Source organism: Mus pahari, chromosome 2, assembly GCF_900095145.1.
Source record: "Mus pahari chromosome 2, PAHARI_EIJ_v1.1, whole genome shotgun sequence".
Classification (NCBI taxonomy): Eukaryota; Metazoa; Chordata; class Mammalia; order Rodentia; family Muridae; genus Mus; species Mus pahari.
In genome coordinates, this window is record NC_034591.1 from 35,663,516 (window position 1) to 35,679,661 (window position 16,146).

The window sequence follows — 16,146 nt, forward strand, 5'->3', positions numbered from 1 at the left end:
AATGTCACTTGCCTTAGCCAATGGGCTATAAGTGAATATGATACAGGTAGGGGCGTGATAAATGCTTGCACGTTACCTCTTCCTTTATTAGGATGCTGCTGCCACTATGTATAGAAGTGTAGTGCAGTCTCCTTGAAGAAATGTATCCTTGCCCTGCAGCTAGGAGGGGCACTGCTCACAGCATGCCAGATACATGCAAAACTCTAAGAAATTGTATGTGCATGTATTTGTTTTAAGGTCTCAGATATTAAACATTTGATGAATGATCTAGGAACTTGTCTAGACATTGAAACTTATTTTTATGCTTTCTTTGTCTTCCTCTTGTAGAAGTTACTTTGCCAAAATTTCTGCAAGAGGTGCTATCTATAAAACGTTGCATCTGGTGGCAGACAGTTTAAACAGTCAGTGCTTTTCATTGGTTTCTCAATGAGGGGGGGGGGTTGTCAGAATAAGTGTAGCACTCATAAAGTTCCAAGAGAACTGCAATAGGTTGTGTTCTGGGTGAGCTACTACTCTTTGCTGGTGTGTGTGGTGGTGTTTACTCAGTATAACAGAGAAGTTCTGGGTTTACAGAGCCTTCCATATTCAAGCAGATATTATGACCTGCTCAGATGGACTGCTGTTAGCTTCAGGTAGATGGTGTTACAATCCTAGGAAAAAGGACAGAGTGTAAGGGTGGTCACTAATTCAGTCTGTATAAGACTTATTAGACACAACTGAATTATGCTTCTTAGCTGTGCATTATATTCAGCGTCCACCACAAATATAATTTGGGAAATCAGAGACTGGATATGTCAGGTTCACGGTTAGTAATTGACCTAGGGACTTAGAAAACTAGCAAGAGAATATGAAGGGACCAAGAGAATGAGAATGTTGTTGCTGCCTCAGGAATGGCTTCTACCCACATGATGTTGCCCACATGAGTACCTCACAGCCTCGGGCTACAGGTCTGTAGAAGCAAAATAGGAAGTTTCCAGTAGAAGTAGGAGATGTACAGGAACACCATGGCAATCCTCTGAATATTTCTTAATATAGTTGGGGTAGATTTGAAGGAATTACTGGCACATGCAAATTTAGCCACTCTCATCACTACTAATTTAACCCTTGTTTCCCAAGTTTGATGTGTCTCAGGTGTGTGTATCTGATGAATTCCACTTACATTGTCCTAAGCAAACAAACAAAAAGAGTAGTAAAATCAAAATAGTATAAGGTATTTTGATTAACTTTAGAAAATTCCTTAGGCATATTATATATTTTTAGATATTGATTAATTAATCAGAGATAGAGTTATAAACGGACTATGAATTATAAGCTATGGAAACAACTCCTGGAATAACTGGAATTAGTAGATTAGAAGATAACAGAATCTCCCTAGTTATCTCTTGTCCTGTAGGCTGATAATGCAGGAAGTAACAAAGACACAACAGTGAAATAGTGTCAGGGAACAAAAAAAGTTAAAATTAAAGCTATTACCTCAAAGAAAGGAAATAAAGAGCTGGGGCAGGAGGATGATTCAGTGAGTAAAATGCTTGTTAGGCAAAGACAAAGATCTGAGTTTGCATCTCCTGAAAACATATAAAAGCTAAAGTCAATTGCGGCAGTGTGTGCCAGTAATCCCTGCGCAGCAGAATTTGTGACAAGAGGATCCCTGGAGCCAATTGCTGAGCCTCAGGTTCAGTAAGAGACCTTGCCTTTGTTTGGAGCTGAGACGAAAGGATGGACCATCCAAAAACTGCCCCACCCAGGGGCCCATCCCATAATCAGCCACCAAATGCAGACACTATTGCATACACCAGCAAGATTTTGCTGAAAGGGCCCTAATATAGCTGTCTCTTGTGAGGCTATGCCAGTGCCTGGCAAACACAGAAGTGGATGCTCACAGTCAGCTATGGGATGGAACACAGGGCCCCCAATAGAGGAGCTAAAGAAAGTACCCAAGGATCTGAAGGGGTCTGCAACCCTGTAGGTGGAACAACAATATGAACTAACCAGTACCCCCAGAGCTCGTGTCTCTAGCTGCATATGTAGCAGAAGATGGCTTAGTCGGCCATCATTGGGAAGAGAGACCCCTTGGTCTTGTAAACTTTATATGATCTAGCACAGGGGAAAACCAGGGCCAAGAAGGAGGAGTGGGTGGGTAGGGGAGCAGGGGGGAGGGTATACCGGGACTTTGGGGATAACATTTAAAATGTAAATGAAGTAAATACCTAATAAAAATTGGAAAAAAAAAGAGAGTGACTGAGAAACAAAACCATTATCATGTTGGCTTCAGTATACATGTGAACACATCTGCACCTGTATACATATTCATGTGTGTTAGCACCTATGAGCATGTTGCATGAAATATTAAAAAGCACCATCAAGTTCCAGCGCTCCTGCCAGCATCTCTCTGCTCTGCCCAGGAGAGGTTCTGGCAGCTCTTTCTCTAGCTAAACCCCTTAGCGACCTATCTCAGTATTCCCAGCTCTAGTTTGCTTATCTCTGGAGCTGCTAATCCTTTCTCAGCCATAACCTGCCTCTGGTTGGCGGTCCCACATTCCAGTAACTCTCTAGCAGGTTATTCTCATCTTGGCAGACTCTCTGGTCTGGGGCCCGGAGACATCTCCACTGGACTCACTAATTTTCCTTGGCAGGGCCCTAGCCATGCCAACCCCATGCAATGACCGCCCACCTCATGGTTAGATATCACAATATCCAGTAACCCGGTAAAATCAAAACTCTGGATTTTATTATAATTAACCAGTCAGATCTATCAATAAAATCTCAATTCACAAGATCCCCACACAATAATTTCAGAGACAAATGTTAATGATACAAGCTGCCCACCTAGATTAGACAAGTTATCTAAATTATTCTATCCCTATGTGAGAATCATAACTACGTGTGACTATTTAATACCACACAGGATCAGGATCTTCTTCCTCTTCGTCCTCCATCTTGCTTCCTCTGCCTCTCTCAAGTCACTCTCCATCCCTGCAAATTTTAGCTCTGCCTCCCATTTCCCTGTCCAATCACAGGCCTCCTGCTTCACTAAGATTAAAGAAAATCCTCTTCATCTCCTAGCAGTGAGCAATTGCATTCATTTGTGGTTAGTTGTGAAATCTAGACTTCTTAACATGGCCTTCAAACTTGTACAGTACATGGCCTTTTTCTTCTCTGTCACCCTTCATCTTCAGCATATTGTGGTGTTTATCTACTCAAATGGTGACCTTTGTTTAGACTCACCGCCTACATGGAGTTTTACTCTGCTCATTGTGGAGAATATACAATCTTTCCAGTCTGCTTCTTTACTCTTCCTTTGTGTAGAGTATGGATTCCTCATGAACATCTTTTCAAACCAAACCACATCTATGCTATAAGCTGTAATAACCACTGTGTCCTGTCCTATTTAATGATCACAGCAACTATGGCGATTGGCTTTGTCTGCTTGCATGCTGTAGCTAAATAACAGCTCAGAAAAGGGAGTGAGCTTTTTTTTTTCTATTTTTCCCTTGAGTTTGGACAAAACACCAAGCTTATCAATTTGTATATGACCTGAATTAAATAAGTGTTTACTAAATCCATTGCTGAATCAAGAAACGATTTACCTAGAAATGCTCTGCTTTTTACAAGTTTTAAGATGACATCAGTAGAGATAACTCCTCTAAGTGAAGCGCTTCTGATTGTGATATGAAAGGTGTGTGTGTTCTAAAATCTGTAGGTTATGTAGTTTTTAAGACCATGATATTTAAAATGCTCACATTGAAATTGGCTCATATTGAAATTGAATCATGAACAATGAAAAGTTATCATGTGATACCCTTTGAGAATATCTAGTAGTGTGAATCCTAGATGGAGCTTAAGAGAATTCACCTGTGGATCATATCTTTCCCAGTTGAATTCAGTTGATTTTCAGAACAGCAAGGACTAGGATACATGACATAGTGGACACCAGAGTGGTTGGAGAGACAGTTTGAAGAAGTAAAATCATCATCCTTTCTTTTTCTTCATTATAATAAATAATGATGTCAATCTTTTCTTTTAGGACTCCTCTGAGCATGTTCTTAATAGTCATAATGAAGACAGGTAATAAAACATCCAAAATCTTAATGGAATAAAGAGAGAAATGACTGTTTTTGACTACCTTTTCCTTCAGTAAATGAGAATAAGGCTTTGAACGATCATGGTAAGCTAGAATCAATGGAAACGTGTAGTTCTGTAAATTTCTTGAGAGATTAAAACTGTTAGAATTAGAAATTGTACTTAATGACAGCAGAGGTTTATGACATTCAAAGTGATAAGTACTTTATGACTAGCTATAAGAGCAATTAACAAAAACAAACACTAAAGTTACAGAAAGTTGAGACAAAAGTTACATGAAAATAGGAAACTTAAAAAGTAAAATATGACGTTTGTATTAGTAAGTATAATATTTAGTGATATATTAAAAGTGTATGGGATTAAAATATAGAACTAATTATCCTTAAAAATTATGGAAGAAGAAACAGGACATGAGGTGATGCAAGAAGTGTGGAAAAGGGCTGTTCTGCAAAAGAGCCTTCGCCAAAAGCCAATTACTAATTGTCTCCTCTTTCTCAGCAACACTCACACTTGTCCATACAGACTACATTTTAAATCTCAAGTCATCGGCTGAGAGATCTTTTTGAGATCACCTGATTGGAGCAATATGCTCCCTTTGAGAGAATAGCTTCATAAGAGACAGATCCTTTTATAATTTTCAAATTTTGATCCAACTTTATAAGAATTACCTGGTTTCAAAAGAATTACCAGGAGAAGCCTACAACCAAATAACACATCCTATGATGGGACCTGCTAAAAATAATGTTATATTCCCAAGACAGAAACCATGCTAGGTTGACAAACTTTGGGTGAATTACCCTGTGTTCCTATGATCACAAATTTCTATGCTATGTCTGCCTGAAATGTGTGGTGTGTGTGTGGGGGGGTAGTTTTTATAAACTGAACACAAATCTAGACCCATCTGGGAAGAGGGAATCTCAATTGAGGAACTGCCTTCATGAACTTGTGCTATATATGGGTCTGCTGGTGAGCAAAGCTTACTGAGGGATGTGCCACTCCAGGGGAAGAATGTTCCTCTCTAGGGAACATAGAGGCGAGTGGTAAGAGAAAGCAAGTTGAGTTAGGCATGGGATCAAGCCAGGAAGCAGCTGTCCTCCAGGGACTATGCCTCGGGGTCCTACCTGAATTGTCTTCCTGACTTTGCTTCATGATGGACTGTGATCTGGAATTGCAAGTCAAATAAACCCTTTCCTCCTCTTGTTGCTTTTGGTTATGATATTTTATCATGGCAACAGAAAGCAAAAATAAAAGACAAATACTTCCTGTCCTATACTTTATAGTTATATAATGATTGTGATAATCGGCAGGGCTTCTAAACATTATTAATGAACTTCTAGTTTTACAGTTATGGAATCAGAAGCTTTGGTGATCTATTTCAACTAAGATTCATTAGTTTATCTGAGATTAAAACCAGGGCATTTGATTCTCAAGAACTTTCTCATGGGCTGTTATAGCTAATTTCCATACACTAAAAAGACATTTCCACCATAGGGATGCATTTCTTGTGCATTTGAAGGCTGAGCAGTCAAGATCAGAGAGCGTGACTGTGTCTTGAGGACCTTCGGTCTTGTGCGGTTTTGCCTGTACCTTCAGGAGAACTTGGAGTCTATCAAATCCTAACCACCTTCCAGAGAAGCCTTACCTCCTAATGCTATAGCAACGGGGAGCAAGAATACCAACACATGGATTTAGGAAGATGCATTTAATACCTCTTTAATACCTTATATTATCTTCATTTATTATTCCTTGGGTCCACTGTAGTTGGATATTCTGAAACATTTATGAAAAAAATGACAAAAGGAACAAATTCTTCTCTAAAACACTTTTATGGATTACAAATGAATTAAGAGAGAATTTATATCAGTCATAGTTTCCTTAGCCATAACTTTCTTCTAGATAAAGTTTGCCCTGTTAGAGTATGATTTTAAAAATGGAGTCTATTAATCTTTTTTTTTTTCAAAAAATGATAGAAAAAAATGTGTGATGGAGCTAAGAATAGACAGGTATAGACAATGTCAGGTTATATATTAGCCTAGAAAATTTGATGTTTTCTTCAGTAAGTCAGAATAAAGCTTTGAATGATCTTGACAGGCTAGAATATATGAAAACTCACAGGAATAAATTAAATATGATAAATATAAAGTTATTTGTAGTTCTGTAAATTTCATGAAAATCCATGTAGCGTATGTGTTTCAACTGACTACAAACTTCCTTTAATCTATAGAAATGACATTTATTGATTTTTAAGTTTAAGACTTCTGACTATGTGCCACATAATTTTGGAGGCTGCTAAAGACCTAAGGTCCTACATACCACTTGATCTTCTGTGTGGAAGGTATATGGGTGAGTGGGTTAATCCTCCACACTGGACATAGAAGTTTGTCCAAGATTCTGAGAATAAACACATCCTTCAGAATGGGAGAAATATAAGGAACTGTGCCTTCACAGAGAAGAACTCTTAACTTTCTCCATTTTCTTTAGTGACTATTCCATGCACATATGTGCCAGTGTATGTTTATATATGTAGATATATATAGGCTAATGCCAGTAATGTGTTTTTTTTATTAATTCAAATATTATATGGGAGAAAAGACTAATTGTGTGCCATAAATATTAACATGTTTGGAGAGTAAAGGAGATACATGTAACTGGGAGATTTACTGGATGGCAACTCTTTTAACATGCCCTGATCAGATATTACATATACACATTTGCAAAGACAATAGGGACTCATTAAAGCATTTGAAAGTAGGAGATGCATGAGCAAAGTTTTGAAGTAAAGACTATAGCAAGAAGGAAGCAGGATGACCAGTTTTGCAGTTACCGATGATGAGTAAATTTACATTGTATTTCTTATAATTTATTTATCCAGATTGAGAAAGGTGAGTATTTAAACTAAATATATATGAGAAAGTATGCAACACTGGAAGCCCCACAACAACCAGAGGCAGCTCCAATCCCAAGTGCTCCAATGCACCTAAGATCAGAGGATCAGAGGTGAGGAAGACACAACATCTGTCCCCAACACGGGGAATAATTGGAACTGGTAGGACCAGAAACACAGGAACTCCACCAGACCAGTGTCATGGATTCCTTCCAGTTTGTCTGGGCCAGCACCTTGAAGAGACCTTGGGCACAAACTCATCAGCCACAACAACCAGAGGCAACTCTAGTCCCAGGCGCTCTAACACGCCCAGGATCCCAGGATCCCAGGATCCCAGGAGCTTGGTCAGAACAGGATCTCAAGGTCCCAAAGGCAACTTGACTCCCAGGAGCTTGGACATAACCAGGAACTCAGGGTCCTGGATCACAGAATCACAGGATCACAGAGACAGCTTGGCTAGGAGGAGTTCTGACCCAACCAGGATCACAGGAAGGACAGGCTCCAGTAAGACTTAGCCAGGGCAGGTAGCACTAGAGATAACCAGATGACTGGAGGCAAACCTAAGAACATAAGCAACAGAAACCAAGGTTGGCATCATCAGAACCCAATTCTCCCACCATAGCAAGTCCTGGATACCCCAGCATACTGGAAAAACAAGATGCGGACCTAAATTCCCTTATCATGATGATGATAGAGGACATTAAGAAGGACATAAATAACTCCCTTAAAGAAATACAGGAAAACACAGGTAAACAGCTAGAAACCCTTAAAGAGGAAACACAAAAATCCCTTAAAGAGTTACAGGAAAACACAATCAAACAGGCAAAGGAAAGGAACAAAACCATTCAGGATCTAAAAATGGAAGAAGAAACAATAAAGAAATCACAAAGGGAGACAACGCTGGAATTAGAAAATGTAGGAAAGAGATCAGGAGTCATAGATGCAAGCATCACCAACAGAATACAAGCGAAAGAAGAGAGAATCTCAGGTGCAGAAGATACCATAGAAAACATTGAGACAACAGTCAAAGAAAATGCAAAAAGCAAAAAGTTCCTAACACAAAACATCCAGGAAATCCAGGACACAATGAGAAACCAAACCCAAGGATAATAGGTATAGAAGAGAGCAAAGATTTCAAACTTAAAGGGCCAGTAAATATCTTCAACAAAATTATAGAAGAAAACTTCCCTAGCCTAAAGAAAGAGATGCCCAATGAACATACAAGAAGCCTACAGAACTCCAAATATACTCGACCAGAAAAGAAATTCCTCCCATCACATAATAATTAAAACAACAAATGCACTAAACAAAGGAAGAATTTTAAAAGCAGTAAGGGAAAAAGTTCAAGGAACATATTAAGGCAAACCAATCCGAATTACACCCGACTTCTCACCAGAGACTATGAAAGCTATAAGATCCTGGGCAGATGTCATACATACTCTAAGAGAACACAAATGCCAGCCCAGCAAAACTCTCAATCACCATAGACGGAGAAAACAAGATATTCCATGACAAAACCAAATTTACACAATATCTTTCCACAAATCTAGTCCTACAAAGGATAATAGATGGAAAACACCAAAACAAGGTGTGAAACTACACCCTTGAAGAAGCAAGAAAGTAATCTTTCAACAAACATAAGTCTACCTCTTACAAGAACATTAACAGGAAGTAACAATCAGTTTTCCTTAATATCTCTTAATATGAAAATTAATTTTACCAACATATCCCAATTGATTGAAATTCAAAAATATGAGAAGTTAGAAATTTGTCAGCCTTCATCCAGTGGTGTCTCTAATTTGGTAATGGGAGAAATAGGTCCAGTATTGTACAATCCATATACACGTTCTGCTTCTTTGTACATGACAGGGTCTTGCTGTGTGCCACATAATGGTCTTGAAATCATGCTTCTCCTATCTCAGCCTATTAGTAGGATCGTTTATTTGATGTTTTTATACTATATTATGGTTTTCGGAACAGCTTTCATATTTCAAAATTATACACTCAAAGGATATGTAGACAATTTCAGAGGTGGCTTGTAAGAGAACAGCGAAGAGTGAGACTGGAGGCCTTGCTTGAAATTTATAATTATTGTATCAGGTTTGAAGAAGAGGACTTCATAAGTTACTCTTATTCTGAGATGAATGCTTTTCAAAATCATCACAGCCAATGAACCAGAACCTTACCCTCACCTAATGTCTGTGCCACCCTCCAAGCAGAACCATTGTTCATTGAAAGAGTTGATGAATGACTTCATGGATAGACTGTCTTTATACACACACCATTTAAGTGAATGTAACATGTTCCCTGTGGGCTAAGAATGATGACAATCACTCAAGTCAAATAATTTTGACTGTAGAAGGAATTCTGTATCCAAAAATCGTGCCTACAATTCATTCCTCGGCACAGCAGAAATGTCAACTCTTAGCTTATCTACTATGGAGGTAAAATCCTTTGGTGATGAGAGGGACATTCAAATACATCCTTCTTACAATGAACACCAGCTTCCAAAAACTGTTCTTATTTTGTGTTTATACCACAGTAAAAGCTAAGATTTTAAACTGTATTAAAAACAAACAAACAAACAAAGAAAAGATTTTATTTATGTTCATTAAAAAATAATAGTGATATATTATTTTAAAATATTATAGTTAATATATTTTAAATACTTAAAATTTTTATTGAGAAAAACATGTATTTTCAGTATTGCTGTATATAAAAATCTACATAAGACTTCAATTGATCATTGTTTTATATCAAACAACTTTTATAATACTCAGTTTTGTTATTACAATATTTTATAAATTTTAAAGAATATGATATAAACTGAAAGGTATTGCAGGTTTTGAAGGAGGGGCTCTCTGGGAGGAGTTGGGGTACAAAAGGGAAAGAAGAATATGATGTAAGTCTACTTACTCAAAATACATTTTTAAATGTTAACAAATTAAGATAAATTGAAATTATTTATCTTTTTTCATTATAATGCAATAAAACTTAAAGGGGAAAATAAGAATGTAGCACTGGGTTGTTAGAGTGATTAAAAATTATCAGGGATCAAAGGATGGAGCTTGGGGACTCTTATGGAAGAATAGGAGGGAAGATTTCAGCCCCTAAGGGGTAGGAACTCTGCAGGAAGATTAACAGCATCAACTTACCTAGACTTTGGGGCTCTCAGAGACTAAACCACCAACTAAAGAATGCACAAGGGCTGGACCTAGGCCTCTCTGTTAACATGGAGATGTGCAGCTTTACCTTCATCTGGGTTTGGAGCAACTGCAGCAGGGCCTATCCCAAAAGCTGTTGCTTGTGTGGGGCTATTTTCTTCTAGTTGGCCTGCCTTGTCTGGCCTCAGTAGGAGAGGATGTGCCTAACTTCGCAGAGACTTGATGAGCAGTGGTAGGGGGATACCTGAAGAGCCCACCCAATCAGAGGAGAAAGTGATGGGGAGACGGAAAAGATTGTCCATGGGTGTCTGAGAAGGGGCAGTGAGCGGGGCTGTGAAGTGAATAAATAAAATAATAATAGCAACAAATAAATTAGACAAAATGAAAAAAAAATAAATTACCAATGATGCTGAGAGTGGGTACCATTCTTTTTGTATGACTTTGGTCTGATTGCTCTTCTGTGTTTTTATATTCTGGGATTAACTTAATCTTAATCCTTATAGTAGCCTAGAGAGAAGTATTCTAAGGTTATTTCCACCTTATAGATGAGCAAAGTCAAAGGGAGCTTAGTTTACTCTTTTAAAGTTTCAAAGTTGATAAGGGAACAGCAGAAGTTTAAATTTTATCAATGACTTAAAATGTTGACCCTTAAACTGCTACATAAATTTAATAGTTTTTGATGGCACATGGAGCAATATAAAGAAGACATAAAGGATACTAGAAGACCATAGATTTTACATACTCTTGATGTACTACAGAGAAGTAAGGCGTGAACGGTTGTTTGTTTGTATGTTTTAGGGTTTTTTTTTTTTGGTGTTGTTTTGTTTTTTATTTTGTGTATTTTTCTCCTTGTATGATGAAACTGGGAAGCAGATGTGTGCTCAGTGTCCATTTCCTTCTGAAATTCTTGTGTTGAAACCAGAATCCCTAATATAATGGCATTCCTGAAAGGGGTTTTAGACATCTAGTAAAGTCATGAATGGGATTTTTTGACTTTATTCCTTTTAAAGTCCTCAAAAATCTTTTCCTTCTCGCTGTCATGTGAGAATATGAACAAAAAGAGACCTTACCGGATCTTTATTGTCCTATATACTATTCACAGAAATCCAGAGTCCAGCAGTGTGAAAAGTAAGTTGCTATTGTTCCAATCTACTATGTGTTTTGTACTTTGGAGTATTCTTAAAATAAGAGGAAAGAGGTTCTGGATATCAGATTTAGGTTTACATTATGTCTATAACATTGTGCTACAGAACAAGAATCATACCAAAAGAAGACTGGAGTAAAAATTGAGAGGTTAATGTGATGTTTATAGATGTGATAGTGTACAGTATGTTAAAACTAATGTAGAATTAATGCAGAATATGGAATTTATGTTCTCTCAGCAGTTATAAAATTAATAGATTGAGGTTACATAGTTATACATGAAGAAAATAAAACTTCATCACACCTGGGGAATGCTGCTGTAAGGGTATACTGAAATACTGAGCAGCGGTCCTTCATAGAGGGGTCTTTCAGTGACAGTTTGAACCTATTGTATTAATTAGCTCACTAGAGCTGATAGCATAGCAATTGTGTTTAAGCATTCAAACATCTGTTTGTTATTTCTTGGGTTTTGGTTTTTTTTTTTTTTTTTGTTTTTGTATTTAGTGTGTACTGGTTTCTTTGTCACAAAATGTGGAAGTGTGATAAATTATTTTTTTAATAAAACATACAATCTTGTACTAAGCTTAATACTAGAAATTTCTGTTATAATTTTGTTTAAGTATTTCCCATTTTTCATAACCTCTTTGTTTTTAATGTAGAGTAATTGGTGGAAGTATTATTTACTGTATCCATGGTTTAAAAAAATATATCAGTATTAATTCCACATAAAGTAAAGTATACTGTTCATTACTCATGTGTCCCCCCTCCCACTTCCACCACTGGGATTTTCATTGCCAGAAATGGAATAATGAAATACAACCTTCATGCTCTACTGTGTAGGGTAGATACTGTAAATTCCTGATCTTGCTTTCCCATTGATCTGCATTGCCATATGGGAATCCTGTTCAGCTGATCTTTATTTCCTGAGTCAGAAATTCTGTTTTACCTATCTTTGGGGCTTTCCACAGATATTCTCAGTGGATTGCCAGGCACTGCACTTGAAAGTGAACTTTCAAAGGCCTAGAAAGAAGGTTCAGGCCTGAAATGTTTACACTGCATTTTAAAATTTTTTTTATAAACATTTTCTAAGCTGATGGATCAGATGAAAGCGTCATAGATCTGAGACCTCTGGATGCTCTATTCAGATAACATTTGAATGCAGAGAATTTCTAAGGTGTAGTGTGAGGTTCATAAGTTACACATGGATATAGAAATTACTTGTTTACATGTCATTTTTAACTTTGTGCAATTTATACAGTTATGATTTGTAAATCTTTCAAATTTTCAAAAATTGATTTACCTATTCTTCATTTACATTCAATTTGATTATCAATATTGAATAAGGACATAGCATAGCTAACAATAGGAAAAATTAACATTTCACTAGAAATTTATTGTAAAAATGATATTTTTGTGATTTTGTTATTTGGGTGGGCATCTACTTACATTACATAGAATTAAAAATGTTGATTGAAAGCAAATTAAATTGAAAGTTTCAATAAAGAAAAGCTATTAAAAGTTAGTCTCATTAATAAACTATATTTTAATTAGAAAAATTTTATAACAAGTTGTCTTACAGTGTTATATTTCATGATATAGTAGTAAACTTTTCTTTTTAACACAATCAAGTTCCCAGTGACCTCTTGTATATTACACATTTCTATACTTCTAAGTGGCATATGGTCAAATTTGTCACTTTTCTTAGATTTGTATACCAACATAATAATAACATGGAATAAAAAGTTTGCTAAATGTCATACCTCTTTTAAAGTTTGAGAATGTTTGGAAAGCATACTTTTAAAGAATCCAAAAGTAATCCAGTTAGGTTTAACACTACACACAGCATTTTCTTATCCAGCTTATTTTAACATTACATTAAGTTATTGCAAAATCCATGCTCTCTGAGGCTTCACATACATTGTTGAACTATATGGCAAGATGAAGTCCTTCTTTGCATGCTATTATGGGAAGATTTACAAAATAACATGCATGCCTAGCAGCTGATTTGTCAAAACATGTTGGGTTTGATTTTCCTTGTACGTGTTTCTCTTATACTTTAATCTCATCTTGTGTGTTTAGGTGAAAGGGAATGTGAGGTTTCCCTGTAAAAATGTACAAAATATAATTACATCATAGTCAACATAGTTATTTGCAGATATAATTGTGATATTTAATATGCCCAGCAAGGTAAGGCTACATTGCTCTCCCTTGAATGATCTGAATGATTTTCATGAACATATTCTTTTTTGTTTGTTTGTTTCTTCAAGACAAGGTTTCTCTGTGTATCCCTGGCTATCCTGGAACTCACTCTGTAGACCAGGACGGCCTCAAACTCAGAAATCTGCCTGCCTCTTCCTCCCAAGTGCTGGGATTAGAGTGTGTCAGCGCTGCCAGGCCTGAACATACTCATTTTTAAAAATGCTAGTAGAAATATACAAAGTTTCCAAAGATGGTGATAATTAGTCATGAGTTTCAAGAATAATTAAAAATCATTCCACAGTTTTGTTTAAAAATTTAAAATCAGTCTACAGGTTTGTCTAAAAATCTAAAATCTTGCCTTTCCGGAAGCTCGGTAGTTCTCTGGTACAGGAGACAGCCATGGCGCCCAGCCGTAATGGCAAGATCCTGAAGCCCCACTTTCACAAGGATTGGCTGGCCGCAATGGAGTGGATTGGACACTTGGTTCAACCAGCAGGCACGCAAGATCCATAGACACAGGCGAAAGTGCGCTGCATTGCCCCTCGTCCCAGAACCGGTCCCATCAGGCCCAGCGTGAGGTGCCCAACAGTTAGATACCTCACCAAGGTCCCGGCAGGCAGGGGCTTCAGCCTGGAGGAACTCAGGGTGGCTGGTATCCGCAAGAAAATGTCTCTCACCATCAGCATCTCTGTGGATCCAAGGAGGCAAAACAAATCCACCGAATCACTCCAGGCCAACCTCAGCACCTGAGGGTGTGCCGCTCCGAGCCCCATGATGCCATCTGCTCCGAAGACGGTAGACAGTTCTGCTGAAGATCTTAAATTGGTCACCCAGCTAACAGGACCTGTGATGCCCATCCGGAATGTGTACAAAAAGCAAAAGGCCAGAGTCATCGCAGAAGAAGAGAAGAACTTGAAGGTTTTTGCCAATCTTTGCATGGTCTGTGCCAATGCCCGGCTTTTTGGCAACCATGCAAAAGGAGCAAAAGAAGCTGCAGAGTAAGATACTATAAAGAAAAAGCCTTGTGATGTTGGAGAATTGCAATACATTTCCCATAAAGCAAGAAAAAAAAATCTAAATTCTTTTTTTTGAGTGGATACCCAGGATTCTCATAATTTCGTGTACTATCTAAATACTTAATGATTATTTGGTGCCATTGACCTTTCTCATAGCTTACAAAAGTCTAAAAGATTTTAATCTGTTTTATAGAAGAACTGAGTTCATTCATAAAGATCTGCTTTCCAGTAAACACTGAGGTAGTTTTGGCCAGGGTCTAGGCTTTCCCTACATTTCTTCAAGGTCTGGCTGGGCACACGGTCAAGAGGCAGTTCTAAGTGTCTGGTTGGATTGTTGAAGGAAATTACAAAATAGTGTAATTATTTTCCTTTTCATTCTTCCTGTTCCACTGTCTCCTCTACCCTTTACTGGATCCAACCCTGTTCTCCCAAACTTTCTTTCCCTCCCCTCTCATTTTCAGTTTGATCTGGCATGTTGAGTGTCTGTGAAATACAGCGATTACTGACCAGAGAGTTGGCTTAGCAGAGGAGATCACTGGCTGCTCTTCTAGAGACCTGGTTAAATTCATAGCATCTATATGGAGGCTAACAGCCTTCTGCATTAACTCCACTTAGGGGAAAACTACAGCCCTTGTCTACTCTCCTCAGGCTCTGCAAAATTGTGTTGTTCAGAGACATGCATGCAGGCACAATAGCTGAATATAAAATAAAAATAGATGAATGTTTGAAAATACAGTGATTGTGATAGAGTTCTGCTTATGGCCAGAATTCTATACACTTCATATCTTTCTGATTTTAAAGATGAGATAACAAAGATGCAAACATTAATGTTCCTAACCAGTGATATACCTGGATGTTGCTGTGTACATCTGTGGGTAAGTGGGCAGATCTCTGGATTTTCTTTCATTTCTAACACATTGACTTATATTTGGTATTTAATTAAAGCTTTATCAAATGAATGGATAAAAGGAATGACTTTCATATTTACATATAATTTTATAACCAATTGATACATTTTAATTTATTGTTGTCATTAGTTTTTAGAAATTTGCCCATGCACTTGTGCATGCTAATTATGTGAATCACTACAGTTGCCCATGGTCACATTTTGTTTTGTTAATTTTAATACGTGCCTGTTTTCTCCTGCAACCCATATGGATAACAACTAGGTAAGGTTAGATTATATTACTCTACCCCTTTAAATAATAGGGATAGGAGAGTATGAATTTCCTGTATTTGCACTTTCCCTTTATGTGATATGTGACTGCAAAATGCAGGTGACAGCAAAGGAATCTGGAATTTAAGCTTAGAAGTCTCTAAGACCAACCAGTGACTGGAGTCCATAAAGCTATGGTGCAAACCTGAATTTTATTCCCAGCACCCAAAGCAGGTGGCTAACAATAAGCTGTAACCCTAAGTCTAGGAAATCAGACACCGCCAGCTTCTGTGAGCAAACTGCATTGAGTGCACAAACCACATACATACACATAATTAAACATAATTTTTTTTTAAAAAAACGTAATAAAGTTCCATTGATGACAGCCTAGTTAAAAGCTCTCTGAGGAGACACAGGATTTTTTTAACACCCAGATACAGCATCACATTTTCAGCACACTTTTGCATTCCGAACACATTCTCTAGTGCATCTTCTTTCTTCGAA

The 16,146-nt window shown here is 37.4% G+C and overlaps 1 pseudogene; it reads left to right on the forward strand.

The window, feature by feature from the left end:
• The first annotated feature begins 13,869 nt into the window (after nt 1–13,869).
• Nucleotides 13,870–14,472, forward strand: LOC110316740 (annotated as a pseudogene).
• Nucleotides 14,473–16,146: the final 1,674 nt, after the last annotated feature.